Here is a 21,198-nt window from a genome sequence, read left to right on the forward strand (position 1 = left end):
TGGTATCGGTTCAGACCCGATTTGTGACCCAATATGTGGTCTATTCTGGAGAAAGTTCCATGTGCGCTTGAGAAGAATGTGTATTCAGTTGAGTTTGGATGTAAAGTTCTATAGATATCTGTGAAATCCATCTGGTCCAGTGTATCATTTAAAGCTCTCGTTTCTTTGGAGATGTTGTGCTTAGAAGACCTATCGAGTATAGAAAGAGCTAGATTGAAGTCACCAAGTATAAGTGTATTATTATCTAAGTATTTCTTCACTTTGGTTAATAATTGATTTATATATTTGGCAGCTCCCACATTCGGGGCATATATATTGAGGATTGTTAAGTCCTCTTGTTGAATAGATCCTTTAAGTATGAGATAGTGTCCCTCTTCATCTCTCACTACAGTCTTTGGGGTAAATTTTAGTTTATCTGATATAAGGATGGCTACCCCTGCTTTCTTTTGAGGACCATTCGAATGGTAAATGGTTCTCCAACCTTTTATTTTCAGGCTGTAGGTGTCCTTCTGTCTAAAATGAGTCTCTTGTAGACAGCAAATAGATGGGTCCTGCTTTTTTATCCAGTCTGAAACCCTGCGCCTTTTGATGGGGTCATTAAGCCCGTTCACATTCAGAGTTACTATTGAGAGATATGAGTTTAGTGTCATCATGTTATCTATTCAGTCCTTGTTTTTGTGGACTGTTCCACTGAACTTCTTCTTAAAGGGGAATTTTAAGAGTCCCCCTTAAAATTTCTTGCAGAGCTGGTTTGGAGGTCACATATTCTTTTAGTTGCTGCCTGTCTTGGAAGCTCTTTATCTCTCCTTCCATTTTGAATGAGAGCCTTGCTGGATAAAGTATTCTTGGTTGCATGTTCTTTTCATTTAGGACCCTGAATATATCCTGCCAGCCCTTTCTGGCCTGCCAGGTCTCTGTGGAGACGTCTGCTGTTACCCTAATACTCCTCCCCATAAAAGTCAGGGATTTCTTGTCTCTTGCTGCTTTAAGGATCATCTCTTTATCTTTGGAATTTGCAAGCTTCACTATTAAATGTCGAGGTGTTGAACGGTTTTTATTGATTTTAGGGGGGGATCTCTCTATTTCCTGGATCTGAATGCCTGTTTCCCTTCCCAGATTAGGAAAGTTTTCAGCTAGAATTTGTTCAAATACATATTCTGGCCCTCTGTCCCTTTCGGCGCCCTCGGGAACACCAATTAAATGTAGGTTTTTCTTTCTCAGGCTGTCGTTTATTTCCCTTAATCTATCCTCATGGTCTTTTAATTGTTTGTCTCTTTTTTCCTCAGTTTCCCTCTTTGCTATCAACTTGTCTTCTAGGTCACTCACTCGTTCTTCCACCTCGTTAACCCTCGTCGTTAGGACTTCTAGTTTGGATTGCATCTCATTCAATTGATTTTTAATTTCTGCCTGATTAGCTCTAAATTCTGCAGTCATGAAGTCTCTTGAGTCCTTTATACTTTTTTCTAGAGCCACCAGTAGCTGTATAATAGTGCTTCTGAATTGGCTTTCTGACATTGAATTGTAATCCAGATTTTGTAACTCTGTGGGAGAGAGGACTGTTTCTGATTCTTTCTTTTGAGGTGAGGTTTTCCTTCTAGTCATTTTGCTCAGTGCAGAGTGGCCAAAAGCAAGTTGTATTGGGAAAAAGAGAAAAAGAGAGGAGAGAAAGAAGGAAAGAAAAGAGAAAGAGAAAAAAAAGGGAAGAAAAAAAACGAAAAAAAAAAAAGAAAAAAAAAAGAAGAAAAAGAGAAAGAAAAAGAAAGGAGAAAAAAGGGGGTGGAGGAAGGAAACAAATCGAAAAGCAAAACAAACAAACAAAAAACAAAACAAAACAAACAAAAAAGAACCACGGGGCAGTATCTTTTGATTCTGTGTACTTTTAAGCCCCTTGGCTTCTCCTGGAAGTTGTCAGTCTAGCTGGTGTTCTGGGGGAGGGGCCTGTTGTGCTGGTTTTCAGGTGTTAGCAGTTGGGGGAGCTGCTGTGCCCCTGCCTGGTGCAGGGCTCGGTGGGGGTTGTTTACCCCGTGAGGCCGCAGGAGGAACAGCCCCAGTGGCGGGGCAGCTCTGGAAACCTGGATTCAGCTCCGGCAGGAACTCCGTCTGCAGGGCCTGGAGGCTCCGGGGCGGGGCCGCTGATCTGCTCAGCTCGGGGCAGGAGCGTCCTCGCTGTCCTGGGCCCTCCCGGCCTCTGCCTGTCCCGGGGGAGGCGGGATCCTGGGCTGTGTCCCGGCGCCCTGTGCTCCGGGGCCTGCGCTGGTGGATTCGCGCTCCCGGGCCGCGCAGCCCCCTCCGTGGAGCCGCCGCCCGAGCCCCTCCGAGCTGCTCCTGGAACCGCGCAGCCCCCTCCGCACGGAGCCTCTTCCCCTGCCCGAGCCCCTCCGAGCTGCTCCCGGGGCCGCGCAGCCCCCTCCGCGGAGCCGCCGCCTGATCCCCTCCGAGCTGCTCTGGGTCCCGCCGGGTCCCGCCGCGTCCCGCCGTGCGCGCTGCAGCCCTTAGGGAGCTCGGCGCACTCTCCCGGGGCGCAGGTGCCTGTTAGTGTCCCCGGGAGCCCGAGGGCATCCCCGCCCTCCTGGGTCCTGCTCCACCTCCCTGGAGCCCCTTTCCCCCGGGAAGGTCGGTGCAGCTCCTGCTCCTCCGGGACGGGGCTCTCCTGTCCTGGGGACACTCGCCCCGGCCTCAGCCCCGGCTCCTCGCGGGCCCCTCCCCCTTGGAGGCCTTTTGTTTCTTTACTTCTTTTTCCCGGTCTTCCTACCTTGATAGAAGCGCGAACTCTTCTCACTGTTGCATTCCAGCTGGTCTCTCTTTAATTCTCAGGCCGAATTCATAGATTTTCAGGATGATTGGAAGGTTTTCTAGGTAATTTGGTGGAGACAGGTGATTTGGGGACCCTGCTCTTCCGTCATCTTGCTCCTCCCCCCTCAACAGATCTTTAGAAACGCAATTACAAGAAAACAGTATAAATGGCAAAGTGCCCATCTGCAGGCATCACTGTGCTCAATGGGCACTAGTCTCTGGTTGGTCCACTGGTTGGTGCCACTATTTTTCTTGGCACTTTCTCCCTTCCGGTAGGCTTAAGTTCTTAGGACATGCACTTCAGAAGGATGAGAACTTTGTATGATATTTTGGGTTACTTTGAGTGGTATTAATATCCCAGTGCAGTTACAAATATTGGATGATATCTAACTGAAACCAAACCAAATATGAAACTCTGGCAACCAGATTGTCTATATCATGGCTATTGCATGGTGTCCCATGATAAATATTATCTGTAGACTAGGAAGACTCAGACCCCAAGTTTAAATAAGTGTTAGAAGTAGAGCATGTCAGATCCAGCACAGTCAGAAAAAGAACCCCCTAAAAAAAGAACCCCCTAGAATTCAGGGACTCCTCTTTTTTTTAATAAAATAATTTTTTATTGGTGTTCAATTTACCAACATACAGAATAACACCCAGTGCTCATCCCCTCAAGTGTCCCCCTCAGTGCCCATCACCCACTCACCCCCACCCCCCGCCCTCCTCCCCTTCCACCACCCCTAGTTCGTTTCCCAGAGTTAGGAGTCTTTATGTTCTGTCTCTTAGGGACTCCTCTTATTTCAATCTCAGATGAGTGATTCAGCCATTCTCTTGGGTTCTTGCATTCTGTCATGACCTTGGTACACATTTTCTCGTTACCATAAAGAATATGTTAACTTTAATCAGCAGGTGAATTGTCCAGGTTGTTGGATTCTGAAGTGAGGAATTTGAACAGCCATGGGACAACATGAGGACACTGAGGTAGATAATTAATAAATCTGTCCAGGCCAGATGTTATCCACCAGGGACATTTGGCAGGGTCTGGAGATATTTTTGGTTATTACAACTGGGGAATTGCTACTGGTATCTGGTATACCAGATAGAGGCCAGAGAGGCTGTGAAATATCCCACAATGCCCAGGACAGCCCCTCACAATGAATTATCCAGCTCCAAATGGCCATTGGGCCAAGGTTGAGGAAATCCTGGCCTGGGGGGTGAGGAGAGAGCTGAGACATCCTCAGTTCATGTGATTCCTTGAAGAGGGTAAGTGGTTCTAACCTATGATATCTCAGGTACCTGCCAAAGGATCTGAGAGGGCCATACAGTGACTCAGGAGTAGCTGGGACTGTCAGGCCAGCCAGGATGAAGGCATGGACAGATAGGAGGGTCCGCTTGAGGCCTCTTGGGAAGCAAGGCTATACAGGTCACATCCATCAGCGTGAAATCCAGTGCCTGTGAGAACATGGCATTCACTCCAAGTCTGAGAAACAAATAGGCCCATTCCTGTTATCCTCATGTGGGACTGTGGAAGTCATTAGATGGCATTTTGAAGGGAGAATGATGATTTCTTTCCCTTCAAACACAACACTCAGTTAATTTATTCCGACTGGATGTGGAGCGAGCCAGTGCTGGACAGTGTGTGGAAATACATGCCTATACCTCATTATCTCTGATGGGAGTTTCAAAGGAGCTCTCAGATTTAGTGTCCTGTTTGGTCTGACTTGTATAACACCTGTCAGTAGGCTGCTTTCCTGCTATGTCATTAATATTTAAATAATACGATTTAAAGGTCAAGCTGTGCCTGCGGCAATATTAAAATACATCATTTAGTTTTTCTAGATGGTAATGCAAAGGACTAGGAGCAAAAGCTTGCAGGAGGCAGTGAAAAGGTAATAGCCCTACTACCTAGCAGACAGAATCAGCCACATATATTTTCATTATATTAATATAATTAATAAATTAAGGAGGCTGCTTTTTCAAAAACAAAATCTGGACCAGAAATTTACATTGTTGGGTTGAATTGTTACAAAGCCCAACTAAAGGGTGTGGGTTCTACCTAGACTAACCCTGAGTGAATAGGAGAGGCCGGGGGACTTGCCTTCCCTTTGCTGTCTCTCTTCTGAGGCTTCCATTTCCCTCATCTCAATGGTCTATCAGGTCTCCTCGGAAATGCCTTGGTGGGATCTCTCCACCCATATCTGCCTGCTGTGCACTCATTCTCAGCAGAGGGAGCTAGTCTCCACCATTGCTACTTTGGGAAGGAGCTCATTAACAAATTTACAATGTTCATCGAGAAGTAGTGGTAAACATCTGCCAGTTCTGGGCCACTCAGCATCCACCTGCCAGCCCCTCCTTCTATCTGATGTTGGCTTGACAATAAATCCAGGTGCCTGGCTCCCACCATGGGGAACAGGAACCTGAATTTGTTCCTCTCCATTTGAGATTTAGTAGGTACGATAAATTGACCTCAGTGGCCTCACATTGAGTAAAATGTTCCTGCTTTTTGGAGCTCTGCAGCTTTCTTGGTCCTCTCTGTGACCAGCCCAGGTTCCTTGGACCCTGAGCTTCCTGATGCTATCCTCCCAAGAACTTCCTTTTGCACAATGAAAAAGAACTTTGGTGAGACTTTACCCATTATATGAGAGTTTTGTCTGAAGGCCAACACTGAGAATCGATACTTGACAAACACTCCACAAAGCCACACTAGTTTTGTGAGCTTGAGCCCTTGCACAACTTCTTGCCTTGATAAGAATGGCTGTATTGGCTTCCTGTTGCTGCTGTACCACGTTAGCACAAACCTGGTAGCTTAAGACAATACAAATGTGTTATTTTAAGTCAAAAGTCCAAAATAAGTCTTTCTGGGCCAAAGTCAAGGTGTAGGCCAGCAGTGCTCTTTCCTAAGGTTCTAAAAGAGAATCTGTTTACGCTTCTGCATTCTGCCCGGCTTCCTTGGGTTACGCCCCTTTCCATCTTCAAAGCCAGCAACCACATTACTACAACCTCTGCTTTTGTCATCACGTCACATGTGACTCTGGCTTTCCCCTTTCACTCATAAGGACCTGTGATTGCATTAGATCCACCTGAATAATCAAGGAAAGTCTCCCTCTGACAATATCTATAACTCATTTCTTTTGCTATGTAAAGTACCCTATTCATAGGTTCTAGCTGTTATGATGTGAACATCTTTGGGGCCATTATTCTGTCTACCACAAAGAGAGAGGAACATATTTTTCTCCCAGATTTGTTTCCTATACAATATTTCTTTTCTCTTTTTTTGGGCATACTTTTCATTATAAAATAAAGCACATAGGAGTTTTATTTTATTTTATTTTTTAAGATTTTATTTATTTATTCATGAGAAAGAGAGAGAGAGAGAGAGAGAGAGAGAGAGAAAGGCAGAGACACCAACAGAGGGAGAAGCAGGCTCCACACAGGAAGCCCGATGTGGGACTCGATCCCAGGACTCTAGGATCACTCCCTGAGCTGAAGGCAGATGCCCAACTGCTGAGCCACCCAGGCGTCCCAAGGTGTTTTATTTTAGATGAAAGGGATTAAGAGTATACTTATGTGATGAACACTGTAATGTAAAAACAAAAACAAAAACACAGCTCCAGAAACCCCAAACTTTAAGCTTAGTAAATTATTATAAGGGACATACCATCCAGATTGAGAAATGGGAGTTTACCAGCTGCCCCAGAAGTCCTCCATATGTCCCACCTCAAATGCTGTCCCCCTGCTTCTGCAGAGTCTAACTTCATAGTAATCAGGGCTTTGCACTTTATATGATTTTATCACTAAGTATATATCTCCAGACACTGTGGTTTAGCCTTGCACATTAAAATTTAATATGTCTTTTAAATCTCTTACAGTTTTCCTCTCCATTCCTTTCTTTTTCTTACAATTTATCTGTTGAGCTATTTGACCAGTAGGAGCTTATCATAGCCTGGATTTTGTTGATTGCACCTTAAAGGCACAGTTCAACATGCTCCTTTGTCCTCTGTATCTCCTACAGTATGTGGCTAGATCCAGAGGCTTGATCAGATTTAGCTTTGATCCCTTTGGAAAGACTGTAGGTGATGGTGTATTCTTTTACCAAGAGCCTCACGATACCTGCTTTTTGCTCTTTTTCTGATGTCAGTGCTGTTATTGCTCCATGCCCAGGCTCATTCATTCATTGAGGGCTGGCTGCAGGATGTCTTAATGACATCATTTAAAATATATATATATATAGTTGTGGGGAGAGAAGGATTTGTGGGTTATGGGCATTTGTGGGTGTGGAACTTCCCAACCACTATGCCCTTGACTGCCAAGTCATAGGAGGAGGGCTTCAAGAAAACCCCTGTAGAATAATCCAGAATATAAGATGTCATAAGCTGTCCCCTTGCTATGACAGGGTGAGGACATGGAAGCATCCTCAGGAGAACCTGAGGCATCTCTTAGGATTCATGTGAGTGTAACTGATAAAGATAGAGGCTGGTGGAGATGTACTATCAGCAGGATGAGGAGAAAGGGCTCCATGGGGCAGCGAGTCATGGTTCCAGGAAGCCATTTGGACCTTGTGATGAGTAGCTAGGTTAGAGCCATCCCAGACTTCATCTACCTCACAGGGCTGCCTGCTTGGACCAGGAGACCCAACAAAATCATACCTTGTGGGGAGGCTGGCTGGAATAGCTGAGGAGGGGCAGCTGAGGGTGCAGATAAGGCTAGGATAGGTCACCTGGGTCACCGGATTATGCTTCTTAGAGGTTCCTGTGAGGGGGTCACCCTTAAGAGTCTCTCACAAAAAAGATCCAGATTTGGATATCTACTACACAGCCCTTTGCTGCTTTACCTTTTGTCCTTCCTTGCTGTGTTGGCCTGGAGAAAGCCAAGAAGCGGTGGAGAGGAGGAGTGTAAAAGAAGGTGGCAGGAAGGTGGAAGAGCAGTGCACCCACCTTTGCACTCCCACTGCTATTTGTAGGTTTGTGGGGTCTGTCCCAAGCTGAGGGTGAGGCCAGGAACTCAAGTAGGGACGAGACATTACAGTCTTGATGCCAGCAAATTCGACCGGAATGTTTATGCCTGAAAATGACACTGTTCATTAATATGAAAAAAAGAAAAGCTGTAGAATCTGACCTGCCTCAGTCGTTGCCAGGGACTAGGAAGGAAGTTGCCCTGTTAGAGGGTGTTTGTAGGTAGCAGAAGAGAGAAAGAGGGAAAAACCTACCCCCTCCCCAGATTGTATCTTGGCGATTACTGGTTTCACTTAAGTGGCCCAGAGTCCTACCAGAGTTAGCTTCCCACACTTAAAACCGTAGCTCTGTACACAATACGTGTTCTCACCTCTCAGAGGCATTTGCATTGCGAGGCAGGATTCCTTTTTAAATTCAAGGTTAGATTTTTCTGACATCCTTCACGGGGTAGGAGTGTGGGAGGAGGAGACTCTCCCATTCCCTCATTAAATGAAACCCAGGGAGCTTCCCCTGTGCTCCTGCTGCCAAGTCCTTGGTCCTTGTCACATGCTTTTGGCAGAGTAACTCACTGTGGCCTTGTCTCTATGGCTTTTGCTAGTGACCCCCTCCCAGGTCACTTAAAGATTTTAAGCCTAGTTTCCTTATCTGTAAATCGGGAATAGTAACAATTTGCAGGATTATGAGAATTCAGTGAGGTGACACGTGTGAAACAGGGTTCTAAACTGTGAGGGATATACAGACAGGAGGGATTTTTCTTTTTAACTTAGTTTTCGAATATGTAACACATTTGCATGGCTTACAGTCCTTTAAAAGGTGAAAAGAGAAATTTCCTGCTTACCCCTATTCCTCAAACACCGTGTTCTTCTTCAGGAGGAATTATTTTATGAATAGGTGTAATTTCATGTGTTCTGTGGGGGAGATGAGTTGGGGGGAATCTTCCTATGGTGCCATCTTGGACTGGAACTGAACTGGAGCACCCAATTCTCATCCCAGCCTCCTACAGGCATCTAACTGCAATTGGTTTCTTTATGTGTATGCAATAACAACATGCATTCTCATTCTTTCCCCACTTTTTACTCAAATGTGTTATACTAATATACTATTCTTCTGCAACTTGCCTTTTTCCCCTTCTACTTGAATATGCTTCTATATCAATATATAGCTCATCCTTAAAAAAATAGCTAGTTTAATAAGTTCTCTACTGATATACAGCTAGATTATTTCCAATATTTTTCTATTCAGACAAGTCTGCAGGGAAGCATTGTTTGTATGTGCACGCGTATGTTTGCATACTGAAATTTCTGTGTCAAAAGGAGAAGAGTTTTTCTTTCTTTCTTTGCTAGTACCAGTGTCCTGCTTGGAATGGCAGATTTTAGGAACCTCTCCCTTTCTGAAGTGTTCAGCAAGTTATGGTTATTTTCCCTTGGACAGGACTGACCCATGTCAGGGGCCAATTCTTTGTGACTTTTAAATTTGAGGGACAAAAAGGCAAATGGAAAGGCTTGGTCTAGAATTGAATTTCTTTCCTTGGGGCACAATGAGTCTGCCTCTAGGAAAAAGGGACCACTATTGCTTTCTTTCTGTATTTTATTTTATTTTTAAAAAGATTTTATTTATTTATTTGAGAGAGAGAGAGAGAGAGAGAGTGCATGAGTGGGTGGAGGGGCAGAGGGACAAGCAGATTCCCTGCTGACCATGGACCCCAACTTGGGGCTCAATCCCAGGACCCTGAGATCATGACCTAAGCCGAAGGCAGATGCACACAAAACTCAAGCTTTGAAACAATTCCAAAGGCTATGGGTTCCACTTAATCTTTTCAGTAAGTGTGTAACTTGCAATGTGTCCGTATTTGTATGTAGAAAAAGCACTCAGGCAATATGTGGAAAAGGATGGAAAGGGAGGATGCTGGGCAGGAAGCAGGGTGGGGGCTGTGGGGATGTAGGCTATGTCCCATTAAGAGAGTGCAGAGTGGGGGACCGAGTAATGGGTAAGGAGAGGGCCCAGGTCAGAGTCCAGAGTGACGTCTGGGTTTCTGGCTCCACTGGCCGCGTGGAAGGCGGTGCCATTTCTTGAGCTGAATGCACAGAAGAAGCTGGTGTTGCAGGACTGCCTGGGGAATTCTGTTTGGCAGTAAGCTTAAGTGGTGGGGGACATATAGATGGAGGCATCCAGCAGGCAGTTGGCATGTGAGAGAGATCAGGCCACGCAATGACACAGACAGGCCTCTACATCCTTGTGCCATTATTATTTATTGGGCATGTTCTTTTCTTTCCTTGGAAATGTTCTTGGGAATGTTTTTTTCTTTCCTTCATGTTCATATCCTCTCCCACCCCCTCAAAGCTGTCTTCCTCCTCTAGCAGAGACCATGCCACCCAAGGTCCAACACAGCATCCTAGGATGCTCTTCCTCAGGTCATGGACCCGTGAAGACCATTGCCACCTGCTTGCTGAAGCAGAGCTGGGTGCGCACATCTGAAAGTAAGTACTCAAGGATTTCTAACCTCTGATGGACACTGTGTCCACTAACTACACTCACATGTAATGAAATCACAGATTAAATGTTTTCTTCTGTGATGACAGAAATAATGAGCAACTATTTAGCTGTTTGTTTTATCAATGTATCAGCAGGTCTCCTGACTGAAATTCTTTATTTATTTATTTATTTATTTATTTATTTATTTATTTATTTATTTATTTATGATAGGCACACAGTGAGAGAGAGAGAGGCAGAGACACAGGCAGAGGGAGAAGCAGGCTCCATGCACCGAGAGCCCGACGCGGGACTCGATCCCGGGTCTCCAGGATCGCACCCTGGGCCAAAGGCAGGCGCCAAACCGCTGCGCCACCCAGGGATCCCCTCCTGACTGAAATTCTTAAACTCCATCCTTTCCCAACATCAATGGTAGCTTGCTGCCCACCCCCCCACACTACCTGTTTCTTCACCTAATGAAGTTAATTAACCATTGTTCTTCCCGTCCCTAAGGATGTCTGCAAGCCTACAGGCAGACGGCCTAGGAAGAAACCCGGCTGTTGAGAAGAAAGTGAAAGCTCCTTCCACATATCTTTTTGAACATTGTGAACAAGCATTACATGAATCACCCCAAATTTATCAGCTCTGGCCTATCATCAAAGAAGAAGAAAGATGTTTAATGGGGTGGTGAATCTTTGTAAGTCCAGTAGCTCCTTTGAGAAAAAAAACAAAACAAAACCCAAAAAACCTCACATTTCCTGCTACCATAGAAACCATCTCCTTCAAGTGAATTGTAAATATAAAAAGGGCCCTCTGGCTTCATGTTTATATTAATATGAGTATTCCTTTTTTTTTAATATGGAGAAGTATGCCTTATTTCTCTTTAAGGTGTCTGGTCTGTTGATCTTATTCTCGTCGAGTCTGATGATAGTCACTAGGGAGACTTAAGTCCATCTTTCTGGGGTAAGAGATAAGAAATGCATGCAACTAGAAGGTGCCAATATTCATTTCAGTGCAGTCAGAGGTTTCGTGTTCCTGAGAGCAGATGAATCACGGAAGAGGATTTTGCAAAATCTCTCCCTCGGCATGGCTAAAAGTGTCATGGATCTGTGTGGAATTGCTTGTGGACCATCTGTGACATGGAGGCTTCCTGCACTTATCACAGTTCACTCTCTGAGAAGAATTCCAGTATTTCATCAGGGCCATGGAGGGTTGCCTTCATTGGAGGTTTGCCCTTTGCACACTCTTCTCGGGTTTTGATTGGCAGTCCTGTTGAATAGCACCTGGGAGAGCCTGCATCTGGATGGGAGCACGGTGGCTGGGAGTTGCTCCTGCCTTCAGCTCCACCTGCCAAATGCCGATAGTGGCAGTGAAGCATTCTGGGAGCCCTAGGGCTTGAAAGCTTTCTCTGCTAACCTTGAATTAAAGCATCACTGATTTTGCACATTTAAAATACACACCAGCAGAAGTCTCCTAAAAAAAGCTGCCTGTTTACCTTGATTTAGCTACGTATTTCTAATTTGCATTTCCATAGACTACATCTTGTCGCTCAAAGAATGTTGAAATTATGTGTTTATGTTTCTGTGTTCCCCACCAAATTGTTCACTTTTAAAGGTAGGGGCATGGCCCTATTCATTCATTTTCTTTAAAGATTTATGTATTCATTTGAGAGGTAGAGAGAGAGAGAGAGAGAGAGCCTGTGTGTGTGCACAGAAAGAGGGGGGACAGAGGGAGAGGGTGAATCCCAAGCAGACTCCCTGCTGAGTGTGAATCCCAACACTGGGATGGGGCTGGATCCTAGGAATCTGAGATCATGATCTGAGCCAAAATCAAGATTCAGATGTTTAATCGATTGAGCCACCTAGGGGCCCTGGCCTTATTCATTCTTATATTACTGTGTTCAGTCCAGCTCCCTGCATATAGTAGGTTCTCAATAAGTATCATTCAAACAGAGCTGAAGTGGGTTAAAGGCCCCATCTCACAGCTTGGAGTGAGCTTCTCCAGGGGAGGTACGATATCTCATTTATCTTTGAAATAATAAGGAAGAGAATAGGTTACATTATCATCTCCAATCATCTAATCAATTCTGTAAGATACATTCTATTATTGTCTCCATTTTTCAGATAATGAAACTGAGTCAGAAAGGTACTTTGAGCCTATGCTGCTAGTAAGTGGAAGATCTGGGATTTTCACGTAGCCTCCCTAATTCCAGAGCATGTGGCCAGTGCCATGATGTTATACTGCCTCAGAGGCTGAAGTACAATTTCTTGTTCAGAGAAGATATTGATAGATGTTTGTCGAATGAATAACTCTCACAGAAACTCTGGGAGCTCAGAATCATTAAATATGTCCAGCTTGCTTTGTAGAAGTAGCCAACACCTAATTTCTCAGGGACGTACTGGAGACTATTGTAGTGATCAGTCATGAGATTTGTTCATAAATATTTTGGTTCCTATTCTTCCAGACACAGAGTACAGTTCACTTCCATGTTACTTTCTGTTAGTCATGGACATGTGACTTGCCATAGACCATTAAATATGAGCAGAGGTGATATGTATCATATATGGGCAGAAGGTTTGAGGGCCAGTGTGCACTTCGGCATTTACTCTTTCTCCTGCTGGAGAGTGTGGACATAAGTGCCAGGATGATACATTCCTCAGCCTGATTTCTTTTTTTTTTTTAATCTTTTTTTAAAATTTTATTTATTTATTTATGATAGTCACAGAGAGAGAGAGAGAGAGAGAAGCAGAGATATAGGCAGAGGGAGAAGCAGGCTCCATGCACCAGGAGCCCGATGTGGGATTTGATCCCGGGTCTCCAGGATCGCGCCCTGGGCCAAAGGCAGGCACCAAACCACTGCGCCACCCAGGGATCCCCTCAGCCTGATTTCTTGAGTGACCTCAATAACAGAGTCCCTTGACAATCTGTGATGGCCATGCGTAGTGTGAGGGAGAAAGAAACCATTTTTTTGTTGTTAGCCATTAGGGTTTGGTTGTAATTGCAGCATAACCTTATGCATCTTGACTGGTACAAGTATCAAATGCTTATTTTCCTCTCCTTTCAACCATATGGACATCCCTGGCAGTGGTGAGGGGTCAAAGTATAAGAGGTCCTCAGAAGATCCCTGGTCATTCAACAAATATTAAATTATTTCTCCTACCATCCCCTTTAGACCTCAAGAGCAAACAGTCTTGTCTTAACTTGAAAACTCTAGATATTACTCCTTTTGAGGCTATTGTTTCTGTGATTTCATTGCTGGGTTTGGCTTGTCTTAGGTTCGGCTCCCCAGAAACAGACTCAAGAGATGAAAATGTATGCGCAAATGTTTTATTCAAGAAGTGCTCTCAGAGGGGATGAGGGAGGGAATTGGGGAGCAGGCAGGGAAGGGGACAAAGCCAAGCCAGCATGTGGTCTCAGGTGAGGTCTTCAGCAAAATCCCTGGGGGACTCTGGAAGGTAATTTACACTGGCATGTTCTCACTTGAAGCAAAGGAGTTAGGCCTCCTTGCTCTCTTGTTTAATAGCTATTGGCTAATGGTTGCTGGGGGGTGAGATATACATGGGGGGTGGGATATACACTCTCAGGAACTGACCTTCTAGTAGATCGAGGGCATCCCCAAAGAAGATATGCAGGTGCTGCTCATGGAAAGCACAGTGAAGGAGGGAGGAACAGTTGCATAGAAAGACTTAATTCTGGGAGTTTTAAAATTTTGGATAATTTTTAAATTATCCTTGCCTAGGCATCCATCAAGGAAAAATCAGGGACTGGCCTCCCTGTTTCCATGTGACAGTGAAAGACAGTGACATAGAGGCGCAGAATGACCGTTCCATCATCAGAGAAGGCATTGTGATGAAAGATGAAGTTGGTAGGACTTCTGAGCCTGGCATTGGAGAATCATCTGCCAGCCTTTGGGCACTCTGCGTGTGAGTGCTGCATGTATCAAACTCTAAGTGGGTTCTTCTTTAATAAAATCCAACATGCAGAAATCTAAATGGACCACAAAGACAGATTAGAGTATGTCCATTCACCTTACAAAAGCATTTACTGCAGCTGAATTGGCAAGTGGCAACATTCCCATAAACACTTTCCAAAACATCAAAAATAAGAATCTTACTGTGTAGACTGTTTAAAAAAAAAAAAAAAGGAAAAAAAAAAGATTTACTAAAAGAGGTTGGAAGCTTTCTTGTTTTCTTTTTTTTAGGTTTTTAACAATGACTTACGTGGGGGCCTTGGATGACTATTCAGATAGGATGTGAAAGAAAGACCTTCAAGGTCACTCAGATATTGTGATCACATGGCAACAAAATTAGGATTCCATGTAAGTGTGATCAGAGTTGTTGATGCGTGACACCAGGCAATGCATGAACATATGGAGGGAACGCAGACACTGACAAATGTATAGATTGCATCATTATGTTTGTGTGACTTCTGTTTTATGCATCTGTCACAAGGAAAGAACGAAGCCTGTGATTATCTCTATCTTAGACCGGCAAATGAATGTGTAAAAGTTGGAGACAAGACAGACATTGTATTTACCAGAAACTCATAAACTACCAGCAGCTGTAAGTAAATGTGTGAGAATCAATTTCTTAGTGCTTGAGAATGTTATCAACATTGCAGTAGTAACTGCAAATAATGTGAGATTTAAAAACAAATACCAAATACGTTTCTGTTTTGCAATGTTTTAAACTTTGGTCTTTATCAATAAATCTGAATCTCTTCATTCCACAAAAGCCTCTGACATTTTATTTTCAAAATGTTGTTTTTCTTTTCTGGCTACACAATTCTTCAACTCCTTTACCCCTTCTACAATGAGGTATCATACAAACAAATAAACAAAAGTTATCCCAAACTTTGAGAGTTCACTGTGTTGGGCTCTAACTTAGAAGTTGTCTGAACTCCTTAGAATCATTTTTTTTTCATTTTTATTTATTTATTTATTTATTTATTTATTTATTTATTTATTTTTAAAGTTTTTTTGTTTTTTATTTATTTATTTATGATAGCCACACAGAGAGAGAGAGAGAGAGGCAGAGACATAGGCAGAGGGAGAAGCAGGCTCCATGCACCGGGAGCCCGACGTGGGATTCGATCCCGGGTCTCCAGGATCGCGCCCCAGGCCAAAGGCAGGCGCTAAACCGCTGCGCCACCCAGGGATCCCTTTTTTTTCCATTTTTAATATGGTTTATTTTACACTATAGCTAGTATACTTACCTTTTTTTGTAGAAAGAATAGCAGAAATAAAATACACTTTTTATTATAATTTTTTTCTAATCAGAAGAAAACAGGGCTGTGCAACTGCCGTCTTCTTCTTCTTCTTCTTCTTCTTCTTCTTCTTCTTCTTCTTCTTCTTCTTCTTCTTCTTCTTCTCTCCTCCTCCTCCTCCTCCTCCTCCTCCTCCTCTTTCTTCTTCTTTTTCTTTTTGGAGTTCTTGGATTCTCTCCATCTTTGTAAAGTCTTACCGGGTAAACTCTAAGGCACCTGTTATAGTGGAATTGTGCCTCTTGCCTCTCAGTGCAAAAGGGGCATGTTCAATATGATCCCTGGCAGGCAGATTTAACAAGAAGTAGAACATTAAAGCTAATGGGTACAGGTAGAGCGGGTGTGGTGGTTTAAAGTGTACAAATTTTTAAGCTCTCCTCCCTTCAAGAGATGGAGCCTAATATTCATCTCCTCCTCTTCCCCTGAGTGTGGGCTACCCTTGGTGACTTGCTTATAAAGAACAGAGTAAGGCAAGAGAGGAAGTGACAATTTGGTTCCAGAAACTAGGTCATTAAATGTATTTTGGCCTGGTCTTTACTCTCTCTGTCTGTATCTCTCGGATTGCTCTCTGGGAGATGCCAGCTGACACACCACGCGAGCATACTCAAGCAGCCCTGTGGAGAAAGGTCCACTGCCAACAGTCATGTGAACAAGGCATTTTGGAAGTAGATTCTCTAGCCTCGTCAAGTCCACAGATGACGATAGCCCTGGCTAACATCTTGACACCAACCTCATGACACTCTGAGCCAGAACTACCCCTCTAAGCTGTTCCCAAATTCCTGACCCCTAGAAACTATGAGATAATGAATGTATGCTGTTTATAGCTGCTAAGTTTTGGGGTAGTTTGTTATGCAGCAATAGATATTTAATTCAGTGAATAGGGAATCCGAAGAAGGACTGTGGATCCTTATTTCTGCCCACCTGCCAGCCACTATGCATGGAGACTTAGACTTCTTCATGGGGGATGTTGGCATAGTAGAGATGCATTGAAGATGAAGGAAAGCAGATGCCCAGCAGAGGGGAGGTGAATTTAACGTGCAGGAGCTTCTCCATTAGCCGAGATTGGACTTTGCCATTTCCACCTTACTCTGTCCTCCTGGAAGCCTGGCCTCTGTGGACTGCCCTATTTGAGCTCCCATGTTCTCTGGTTTCTGTTGGATTTGGCCCCAGGCAAAGCCAGCAGGAGATAGGATGGTGAGAAGAGAGAGAAGCCAGGGAACTGATTGCCCATGCTCTCTCCTTGCTGGCCAACAGACTGGAAATCACTGGATTCTTTCACTGAAGGACCAGACCTTCATCGACAGCCTTCTACAGCCTGACTCACCTGTTTTCTCTCATGGCCGAAACCTGTTCAGTAGCCTTGTAGAACCTAACTCCACTGCTTCCTCTAATGGCCTTTTCAGGTGTAGGAGTTTTGAAGGTTTCCCACTACAATTAGCCTTAGAATGCTTCACCACCAGTTTGTGGCTTCCCGAAACTCTGGACACCTCTGAAAATAGTTCTCAATCACCCCTTTTGAGTATGCCATCTGTTTCTGGCTGGGACTCTACCGGACACATTCTTTGGTGTTCTCTGGTACTCATATAGCACTGATGGGAAGAACTGCTTTGGCCTTGAAGATTGCAAATTATCACTATTCTACTGCTACTGCTACTCCTTTTGCCTCTTTTCTTTCTTCTTCTTCCATTTTTTCCTCTTTCCCTTACTTTTAACATTAAAAATTTCTTTCTGAATGGAATTTTATGCTGAACTCCAAAGATATATGGATATACTGTATAAGATTATAAAGTGAGGTCTGCTGGGTTGAAATGGGTGAGGAGGGCAGGCCTCCCATCCAGAGGCCCTTCTCTCCCTCTTCTCTAATATTAGTTCCTCGAGGCACTGACTGACTGTGAAAGCTCAGAACTCTAACAGCCATCTCCTGGCACCCCCATCTTCCTCCTTCCTTCCTCTGAATCTGATTTTACTATTTACTATTTATTATCCTGTTCTCGTTCCTTCTTTGTTTGGATGCTCTTATTCAGAGAAATCCATACTTGTCTATACTTTTCCCGGCATCCACAGCTTTCTTATTCCCCCAGCGCTTCAGCTGTGCCTGCTTTGACAATCCCTCACCACACACGACTCCCCAGTGTCTGCTTTCCCAGTGTTTACTTCCGTATCTATTTACACGTGTGCATTGTTGTGGAAAACCTAGATGAGATTGTCTGAGTGTAATAAGTATCCACGCCCTCCTTTCTCAACTGGGGCAGTTCTATTCTGTTGATTCTCTGTTATGTCAACTTAGGGTCCACACTGCCCTCATGTCATCTATTCCTCATTTTTTTCCTCCCAGCTAACAACAGTACCTTCTGCTTTGCTGAGAAGATGGGTCTTTCAAGGAGAGCCTTCTTAAATAATTAATTTCTTAGCCTGGTGTTTGTTAGGAAACATCCCCTCATATGGCAGTGGCTCAAATAACATAAAGTTTATTCTTCTCTCTTATGTATAGTTAGGAAGTGGGAGGTTCCAGGCTTTCGGTTGGCTTCACGATCCTCAGGAACCCAGGCACCTTCCAGTAAGATGATCTCCTGTACCTTGGGTGTGGCCTCTAGCATCGTGATTCAAAATGGCTGCTTGACATCTAGCTGTCATTTCACATTCCAGAAAGGAGGATGAGGGAAAGGAAGAAAACAAACCTGTCCCTCTGTTTTAAGGACACATCCTGGAAATCCCACACAAGACATCACCTCACAGTTCACTCAAGAGTCAGTCCCATGGTTTTACTGAGCCTGCAGAATGCAGTCTTCTCTGGATGGCCATTTGACTGCCTACAATGTCAGAGCCTCCTTTCTAAGGAAGAGGAGCAGAACAATTGGTGATCTGCTTTGTCACTTCATGGTAGCTCTGTATGATCACCCATTCTCTGCTTTTGTTCTTCTGCCCAGGAATCTGAGCCCTTCCTCCTTTCCGAGGAGACACTTTCCACATGTACCTGGGATGGCACTCACTTTATAATCATTAAAAACTACACATTTGTCAGAATTATGCTAAGTGTGTTCATTTCTCTTTGTAGTTCCGACAACGGACATTTTCTCTGCATCTACTATTTATTTCATTGGATTTTTGTGAAGTTGAGGTTACTCCACAAGAGCTAATCCACTGTGTTTAATGAATAACATAAAAGTACTCTTCTGCCTGCTACCCTTTTGGATCTTTTGAACTTGCTTTAATTTAAAAAAATGTAACTCATTTTTAAAATAACCTATTAATGTTGCTATTTAAAAATCAATATATTGATGAGGAATACATTATTAGTCTCGTGAAATAGTAAATTTGTTCTGCTTCATTTTGGCGGAGCTCTTCAGATCTAAGGGATTATCTGTAGTCTTGTACCAGAGAGGATGCTTTGGAGGTGAATTTTCATTTCAAGATAAAATGTTATCTGGGCCCATGATCTGAATCCTACCCTGGTCTTAATTTATAAAGGAGACTGAATGATGACACAGAGGCCAATGTCATTGAATGAAGAACTTTTCTTACTTCCATTCCCTGATAACAGGAGTCATGCATGCCCTCCAGGGCCACGTGGGTCTTACCAGGTTTGGTCAGGAGGCAGAAGCAGGAGCAAGAGGAAAGCTTAGGCCACAGCCTCATTTTTAAGTTTCCAAAGGGCAGGGCAAGGTAAATATCTTATGAGGAGGAGCTAGTTTGCATAATTTTGGTGGGCTTTGGGACATTAGGGTTCTCCCCAGCTATCTGGTTTGTATCTGGCCTGGGTGATCAGGCCAGTTAAATTGCCTTCTGGAGTCTACAAACTAGATGGAGGAAGTGGTTTGGAGTAAGGGCTCTGGCTTAGTTTATATATCTAAGGTGTGTTCTGGACTGAGCCCGTTTTTATCTGTAGTAGTTGGCTAGTCCAGAGACAGGCAGTTTCTCCCTGGCCAACAAGGTTTTTAAGATGTCAGCACATCAGAGGCCCCTGGGTGGCTCAGTCAGTTAAGCATCTGCCTTCAGCTCAGGGGTCATGATCTCAGGGTCCAGGGATTGGGCCCCGCATTGAGCTCCCTGCTCAGCAGGGAGCCTGCTTCTCCCACTCCCCCTGCCCCATTCCTGTCAAATAAATAAATAAAATTTAAAAAAAAGATGTCAATATCAGAAAATAATTTAAAAATGATTAATAGAGCTCCTTATCATTCTCTTCTCTTCCTAATACCCTAGGTCTTTTTTCTCTTGATGCCAGCTCACGTTCTCTCCTACGGGTCAGACCACATCCCTCGTCTCCTCTCTCTCTACCTGCTTTCAACCTGCTGCTGACCACATGCCTTTGCAGGTCCTCATTCAGTGCTCCAGTATCTATCAAGGTTAGACACTGGTTAGGTGCATGGTCTCGGCTTAAGTAAGTTAGTGCCTCTTTCTGGACCTCTGCATTCTCAGTCTATATAATGGGAAGAGGTGGGGATGGAGGCCTTCATTTCCTTGGATCTATGCCTTTCATTTCTGAGTCTGTGGCAGTGCCTATGAAGGGACTTCTTTCTGAGATAAGGGAGGGAGGACATTCTCTATTACCAAAGCACTGACCTTGGAGAACAGAGGTGGGAAGGTGGGCTATTCTGGGTCAGACAGGGAAGGAAGGGGAAGGAACAGTTTTCAAAACTCTGCCATCCAGCTGAGCATATTCTCATTCTACTTGAGTACGACTCCTGTGGTTATAGATTTCAGGCCCCATAATATTAATGTCTGCTAGCTCCCAACACAAGCCTAGCAGGTGCTTGTTCATTGTCTGGCTTATTTCCACCAATGCGCTCTTCCTCATCTGTCCCCTCTGCCTTGCATACTCTCCCTCCTTTTTCCCTTCTATGATTAATCTCCATGGCCTAGCATTTTGACTCTGGATTTTCTTCTCTGATTTTTTTTTTTTTTTTTTTTTTTTTTGGCTTACACTGAGCTCTACTTTTGGGCTCAGAATCAGCACCATGCAGTGATTCCTTAACTAATCCTAATTGTTACATCTGCTTTTTAAATTAGATTCCAAGCTTTGGGATGTCAGGGGTCACTTTTTGGATGCCCTGCCAACTTCAGATGTCTGTGGTCAAAGTTTGTATGATATGTTTTCTCCATAGATCTTTCAATGACATGCTTTCTTCCTCCTGTACCAGCTGAGAAAGGATTTCTGAATGCCTTGTTGCTTTAAAATCCAATGCTTCTATTCATCCAGTGCTTTATATTTGTACATACCCTCCATCCCCACTACTGTTTTATTGGCCTCATTATTTCACCTATAAAACTCAATCAGTTCTATAAGCCTTGGTTTACTTATCTGACTCTCCCTCATCTGTGAGCCCCTTGAGGAACACAATTTCAATGCTTGGCACAGAGTAGGTGCTCAAGAACTGCCTTAGTAGAATAAAAAGCCCAGCTGGCTTTTCACATTTTATACTCTCCTCCATCCAGAACTCACCACCTCTAAATTATCTGGAAGGCTAAGTTTTCACCAGCACAGAGAGGGACTGAGTGTGCCATGAATTATAGCTTCCATTTGACCCTTGTAGAGAAAATCTGAATATTTTCCCTGCGGGTGCTTGAGTGAACCAAATTAGCCCCATGCTTGTCAGATTCCTCCCTCTCTTTGTGCTGCAGATGAAAGCATAAGAAATGAAAACTGGAACTCTCTTAACCTTTTCAAGTCTTCAAATAATGATTTTTTGGACAGATAATACTAAATTGGTATTGGATCTCTGCT

The sequence above is a fragment of the Canis lupus genome, chromosome 19 (assembly GCF_003254725.2).
Source record: "Canis lupus dingo isolate Sandy chromosome 19, ASM325472v2, whole genome shotgun sequence".
Lineage (NCBI taxonomy): Eukaryota > Metazoa > Chordata > Mammalia > Carnivora > Canidae > Canis > Canis lupus.